The sequence below is a fragment of the Marmota flaviventris genome, chromosome 2 (assembly GCF_047511675.1).
Source record: "Marmota flaviventris isolate mMarFla1 chromosome 2, mMarFla1.hap1, whole genome shotgun sequence".
NCBI lineage: Eukaryota > Metazoa > Chordata > Mammalia > Rodentia > Sciuridae > Marmota > Marmota flaviventris.
The window spans coordinates 18,946,831-18,953,817 of NC_092499.1; the positions used below are offsets into that span (position 1 = coordinate 18,946,831).

The 6,987-nt window shown below is 50.3% G+C and overlaps 1 protein-coding gene across 3 annotated transcripts in view; it reads right to left on the minus strand.

Moving 5' to 3' along the window:
• Flrt2 (fibronectin leucine rich transmembrane protein 2) overlaps positions 1 to 5,985 on the minus strand; it is an 89,389-nt gene extending 83,404 nt beyond the window's left edge. The window contains exon 1 of one of the 3 annotated variants that reach the window (XM_027931687.2): positions 5,797 to 5,985. The gene's annotated coding sequence lies outside the window, so the exon portion shown is untranslated. Of the gene's footprint in view, positions 1 to 2,396; positions 2,592 to 5,775 lie in introns of those variants that run through there. The other 2 variants (XM_027931688.2, XM_071607627.1) reach the window with 2 other exon arrangements.
• Between the last annotated feature and the right edge of the window lie 1,002 nt (positions 5,986 to 6,987).

Genomic DNA, 6,987 nt, shown 5'->3' on the forward strand with positions numbered 1-6,987 from the left:
TTGGCACCCTGGCAGTTTTTTAACTTCAGAAGCTGCTGATCGCAGAAGCAGCAATTCTTCCTGATAAAGTAAGGAGCTGAAAAGTCAAACTAGATTAGATGCTCACACTGAGTCTCTACAGAATAAGGCTTCAAGAATCAGACATACTTGAGCCTTTCCTGAAACCCCAGGTTCAAACTGGGAAAATATAAAGTTGATTTAGGGAGACACGTATAAATCCTAAATCAAACTCTCCAGCAAGCCAGAATATAAATGTAATAGGGCATCAGAGAGGGTTCAAATTAGATCCAGCCGGTTAAAGTCTCACTAGGATAAGAACACATCAAGAAGCCTGGGGACCCCAGAGTATCTATCCCAGCATGTTGTAATTTGGGAATCTACTTTCTTTTGTTAAAAGCATCACCTGGAATTTCTAAAAATGCAATGAAACTATCAAAGTGTTAGGACACAGCAATTTTTTTTTAAACTAGCATTCTTTCCATGCTAGGTTTGTAATGGGTTCTGTTACAGTATACCTACCTAGTCCAATTCTTTTTACAATTTCATATACCTACTGGCAGAGACATGGAATCATGTTTAAAATCCCATCTCCCAACCTCCTCCAGTCACAGATATTTGCAACTCAATGAGATAGTATGGTACTGCACTGTCATCTGTGATTATTAAAAAATTAGATAGTTTAACCCTATCTTGTTACAGATTTTCCAGGAGAGCTGGAAGAGAGATTCTGTTTTTTGGAGTAATAACATTTTGTGGGAAAAAGCAACTTTTCTTGGCATGTATATTTATCATCCAAACATTGATTCTCTTGCAATATGGTAACCTGCCGATTATCCCTATCTGGCACATGTTGCTTAGAGATTGAAATAATAATAATAATCCAGTTCTAACATTTCAGACACTGACCTAAATTTTTACATCCATACAACAACTAAATATATCCCTGGACAGATGCCAACCTGCATTCTATTTACCTCAAATGTTTGGGGGATCCTTTCACTAGAGATTTAATAAGGTCATACCAGTTAAGTCTATAGACAATCTAAGTCATTATATGGGAGCTAGCCTTCATATTAGCTTTTGGCTCGGGGAAGTTAGACATAATAAATTTAGCAATAAGCCTGTAAGCAGTGGACATGCTCCAAAGCTCCCTGAAACCCTGTGTGATTAAAGAGCCTCCCAGCTGAATGGGGAGCAATAGCTCCCATTTAGAAGAGGCTTTGCATAGCAAATGCAGCAAGTAAAGAAATCTAATCAGCACCTTGCACTCCTGCATTTACACGGATTTGTGCCTTGCACTTACTTGATTAGCTTACAGTAAGCTTTACATGAGATTCCCTCCATTAAAATTAATCAAAAGCCCTTAGAGACTGTTTTCCATTCAAAGGAGAAAGCATGATGAGTTTCCAGGTGAATTAATAATGATCATAATAATAAAGAGGATAGCAGCAGCAAACGTTGAGGTGCTTTCCAACTCAAAACTCTATGGGGGGTTTGAAGTAGGCATTGAGAAGTTGGAGCTGGAATCTTTTGGCTCTGAGAATGAATGGCAGCTATTTTCTCAGCTTAAGTAAGGCCAGCCACTGTTCCAGAGACATGACTACCTTCTCTTGGGCCCACAGCCTCAGTGCACCCACGCGGCCACTCAATTCCCTGGCACCATCGTGCATCAGGCCATTAAGAGGGGAGGGGGGGAAACTGGCCCCTCTGCAACCAGGAACCCTCTCCCTCTAAGACAGACAGAGAGACAGACAGACAGACAGACACACACACACACACACACACTTACTGAAAATTCACATTTCCAAAAGCTAACCCGTTTCATCTTAGCCCCCTCAATGAAAATGTGAGTTCTAAAGTTCCTATTATATGAAGCCAGAAGGTGAATGGAAGAGGGGAGGACTCCAGGGATGTCAAAAGGGAAAGAATTTTGCCTCTTTGCAGTCAATTTGCACACACCTCCCCATATTTGTTGTTCTGAGCAAGCAAAACCAAGCAGGCAAATTTGAGTGGGCTTGAATTTCTTTCTTTCTTTCTTTTTTTTAAAGATGCTAAATAGGGGTAAGAGGTTTGAGCGGGCGAGGGTAAGTGAAATCCATCAATCATTTCCCTGGATTGAGGAATACTAAAAGCCCCTGGATTCACTTTCCAGATTTCCAAAGAGCCATACAAGATGAGGCACCACCTGGGGCTGAGGGTTATCATTCACTCCCAGGGGCATTTGCGCCGGGCACAGCTGCCCATCGGGCACATATAAGATCCTAGCGCTAGGTACCCATCCCCGGAATCTTGAACTTCATCTCCCTCTCACTTTGACCCAAACCTGGCGAGCGCTAGGAAAGGGTCTGAGAGAAAGCAGAGGGGAACAGAAAGAGAAGGCTGGGGAAGTGCTTTACCTGCGAAGGTTCTCGAGGTCTCCTTCCAACCCTGGTGGTAATCCCGCTCAGCGCTGCGCCCTCCCCAAGATCCAAACTTTTGCTTAGTCCTCCGGGTGGCGGCGGCGGCGACGGCGGAGGCTGCTGGAGCCGAGCCCGGTCGCCTGCAGCGTCGGGGCACGGGGGAGCGGAGGCCGGAGCCTCAGAGCGATGCGCGCCTCCCCGCAGCCTGTAGGCGCCCGGGCGCCCCACTCGCCTCGCTCGCTCTCGCCTACTTCCCCTACGGATGCGCGGCATCGTCTTCCCCCGTCCTCCGCCACCTCCGCCTCCAGGGCTCGGGCATGCCACTTTCTCTCGGCTCGGCCGCCCTGGCTCCCGCCTCCTCTCCTCCTCTGCCTTCCTTCTCACTGCCTCGGCTAAGCCAAGGAACCCCGAAAAAAGTAGGGCGGGCGGTGAAAGAGGTGGAAAACGGCCAGGAGGCACCCGGACTCCTGGGAGACCAAGAACCCCGGGGGTCGGCAAGAGCCAGGCGGGCGCTCCTCCGACGCGTGTGTGCGGACCCCGCCGAACTGCGTGCGGATCTGCGCGGGGGCGGGCGCGGGGCTCGCTCCAAGTGCTGCGCCCGCCCAGCGCGGATGTGGAGGCTGCTCTGACCAAACTGCTGCCTCAATCTGAGGCGGTCTGGCTAATGTAGGCGCTGAGGCCTCCACCCCCACCCCTGCTGACACCCCCGGGAGATGTTTACAGTAATGAATTCGCGGGATCGCCTCCGCGGCTCCCGCGCTCCTCCTCTCCTTGGGTCCCTCGCGCTCTGGCGCGCTCTCCCCTCCTAGAGCCCTCTTTCTCTCCCTCCCTTTCTCTTCCTCCCTCGCGGAGTCCCTCCCACTTTTCTGGTTTAAAGAATGCTGGGGAGGAGCGGCTGCTACCCAAAGCTTTCCAAGAGGCAAAGTCTGACTCGAATTTTAACCCTCTCCTTCCTGGAGAGAGTTCCAGAGCATTGGGGCTAACCCCGCGGATACCACCTTGACCCTGCACGCTGCCTCTGGATTTTCTACGATGCACATGCCCTCCCTACCCACAGTTTTTAGAAATACTTCCAACGTCCGAACCCTGAAAAGCGATTTCCCCCAAGTCGCCTAATGCTGTACTTCCAGGAGAGAGGATCTATTACTTTGATTCCGAGAAAGGATCGAAACCTGAGATTTGAGGGTAAAAATATAGCAAGCCTCTGAACCAAAATGGCGTTATTTCAAATGCAGGCAACCTTGATGATTTGCCCCACCCCCATCTCCACCCCATTACAGGTTCCTTCATTCCGGACCTTTTTAAACTTTAATTGGGGAATAAACTAGAGTTTGATATGACCATTTTAAACACCTCTACTTTCTCGTATTACCCTGGCTGCAGCTGGTGGGGTGGGGGTGGGTCAATTCCCCCACAGATTTCAGTGGACAGCTAAAATTCAGCCTTGAAGACTGTGGAGACAGACTGGACAGCAAAAGAAACCTAATTTGTATATAAACAGCATTTCCAATTCTCAATCTCTTTGCAAAGAGTAAGTAAAGAATAATCTGAGAAAACCGAGGGGTATGTCTTTTTCTTTGCGAGGTGCGGAACGGGGGACAGGATCTGGTTTGCTCTTCGTCTGATTGCTGCTCTTCCTGCCTCCAGTAAGTTGCTGTCATGTTTTAACAAGTCCGGAGAGAGGCTGAATCTGAACAGAAGAGGGAGAACGAGCCCGCGCCAAGCGCTGGGCTGCGCCTAGACGCGCTGTCAGTGAGGCCAAGGGAGATGCAATCCGCAAGTTTAACCCCGGACCAACACTCTAGGGATCCTCTTAGTTCCGTGGGCTATGGAGTAAGACGGGGGCGGTGCCTGTAACCGGCTGGAGATGATTTCCGGACGCGCCCAGGCGAGACCGCACTCCCTGTCTTCAGTTCAAAGCCTGAGTCACTTGGCACCCCTTCTCCGATTGTTTTTATTTCCTTCGCATCCCTGTTGTGTCTACTGCCTTTATGTGTTTGAAAGCCTAAGTAAGGTTAAGACGACTTGGAGAAACGCCAGATTTGTCTCCTAAGCCACGCATGGACCCACCCAGGCACACGTTGACACACGCGCTCACACGTGCACACACACTCATACACACTACTCGAATGCTTGAGCGCCTGTCGCTGTTCTGTTGTATCATGCAAAGGTGACTAGTAAACGCTTGAACTTAGATATGCATAGCTCGTCCTCTACCCAAACTCCCAGAGTGTAACTAATAATTATCCAGGGAAGGAAGGGGGAGAGGATGGTGGAGCTAATCACAGAGAAACAGTAAGTGCCATCTTGCTGGGAGGTTCCTGGAGCAAAGCGCCAGAGACCACAGCAGCGGTGGCTTCAGTCTCCACCGGCAACTGTTTCACATGCTCCAGGAGTTTTCCAGGAGTCAAGTGTGGATTCAACCCCCTCCAGTCACCCTGTTCCCCAGAGGGCTCCCTTATCCTCTTTAGTGCCTGGGTCTCAACTCGGCACCTTGATCTTGGGCCTAATTATCAAAGAAAGAGAAGTGACCATGCCGACTCTGAAAGAGCTGGGGAGAGCACTGGACTGGTCAGCGCGGCGGAAGGATCTTTCCAGGAGGTTGGGGCTCTAGCAGCGACCCGGTGGCAGCTTGCTAGGCCTTGCTTCAGCCACTCTATCGGTCTTCTTGTCCCTGCATTCAGCGCCTGGGGGCGTTACCCGCCCCATCTCTGCGTCCAACGCCAGCGGCGCCAGAACGCGATCACAGTTCAGCTATTCTTGTGCCTCGCGTCTTCGCCACCCTTTCCTTCGCTTCAGGAAGGCGCAGTGGCCCCAGCTGAGTGACCGCCAGCCCCAGAGAACCAAAAGGGCTCGGGATAGACTCGGTTTGGGGAAAAGCATCCCCTCTCCCCAAATGAAAAGAAAACCAATTAGTACCCGCTGCGTCTTAGCGGCTAAACGATCTTGGATTGAGGGAATGGAGCGGGCTGGTGGCTTTAGATATAACCACTTGATAATAACGCTGGTAGCATTAAAAGTAGATGGAAAAGGAGGTTGTTAATCGTGGAAGTTAAGAGATTCTTTCTGACGAAATGGGAGGCTGTACTCCAGCAGGCTTAAGGGTCTGGAAATCCTCATTTAAGACCTATACATCCAGCAGGCAATCATTTTTGCTTTTTGACCCTGAGCCATTACAAAACTCCTTAAAGAAGGTGGATTGGACCTGCAGATAGACGTCCCTAAAGTCGGGAGCCTAATTTCTCTCCTGGTAAAGAAAAAAGTCTAGAATATCCCATCAGGGTGACTCCCTCCCCAGTTAAAAAATAAATATATCTTCCCCCAAAGAGCGTGATGCCCGCTTCGCGGCTGCTAGGGCGGCTATTAGAAACTTCACCTGGCACCGCAGTCTCTTTACCTGGCGGCCGAGTCTCCTCCCAGTGGGCTCATCCGAATCCGACAGGGTCGGGGAGGTGGAAAGGGAAGAAGCTGGCGCGGCAGCAGCGGGGCTCCCGGGGCATGGTATTGTTTTAGGGGTCGCCGCCGAGGTCCCTTCTGCCCATTGTTGAGAACTGCCACCCTGGTCCTGGGGCTCGGTGGACACTGTCGCGGGCGAGGAGGTGCCACCTCCCCGCCGCTAAACTCCCGGGTGGAAGGACCAGAAGCGCACCCCCAGCGGGGGAAGCTCAGCGCCTCGGCGCGAAGGTTGCGAGCACGGTTGTTATCTCCGAGCGCTAGTTCCTCCGCGATGACAATGGATGATGCCAAACTCACAAGTGAAGGCGACAGGTTTTGAACGTACAACTAACTACAAGATACCCAGCCTGAGACTGTATGCTTCTTTTCCCCTCCCCCAGCTCTGCCTCCTACCAGGGAGGGGACTAACTTAACCCTGTGTGCGCCCTGCACTCCCGGGAGAAGCTGGAATGGACTAGGAAACCGCAGGCGGCGGCTCCCAGGGCGAGAGCTTTGTTCACGTGCGTTTCCAGTGGGTGTGTTGCTGTCTAGGGGCACTCGAGTGGCAAGACGCCAGTGACGGGCTTCCAGCGCCAGACTCAGGGATGGGAAGGAGCCCTAGCATTTCATCCGGACCAGACCCAGCCCTCGGAATCTATTTTTTGCCTCCAGTTACCGGATTTATGGAAGTTGCCAGCAAAGTTGGGTTTTATTCCTCTACTTCTGTTCCCCGCCCCTCGTATTATTTCTTTCACTAGCTGAGCTTTGAAGATTTGGAACTCGTCGCTGATTCTAACTCTAGCTCCTAACTGTATTGCGTGTGCGAGACACTCAGACCAAATTTAAATGAACCCTCAAGGAATGCTGCCTCCCACCCATCTAGAGCCGGAGTAAGACAAATACAAATACTCAATAATGAAGACATACTCAAATAACGAGGATTAAGACACCAGAAGATTGTGAGGACGCGATGAAGGAGTTTGATTTGTTAATGGGGATATGAGAATGAAGGGAGGAAGGAGATTAGAGAGAAAGAGAAAGGGGGAGAAGGGAAGAAATAGACAGAGACAGAAGTTAGCCTTAGAAAGAAACAAATAGGGGAAATAAAAACAAGAATGACGATGCAAAAAAAAAAAAAAATTATCAAGGTCCC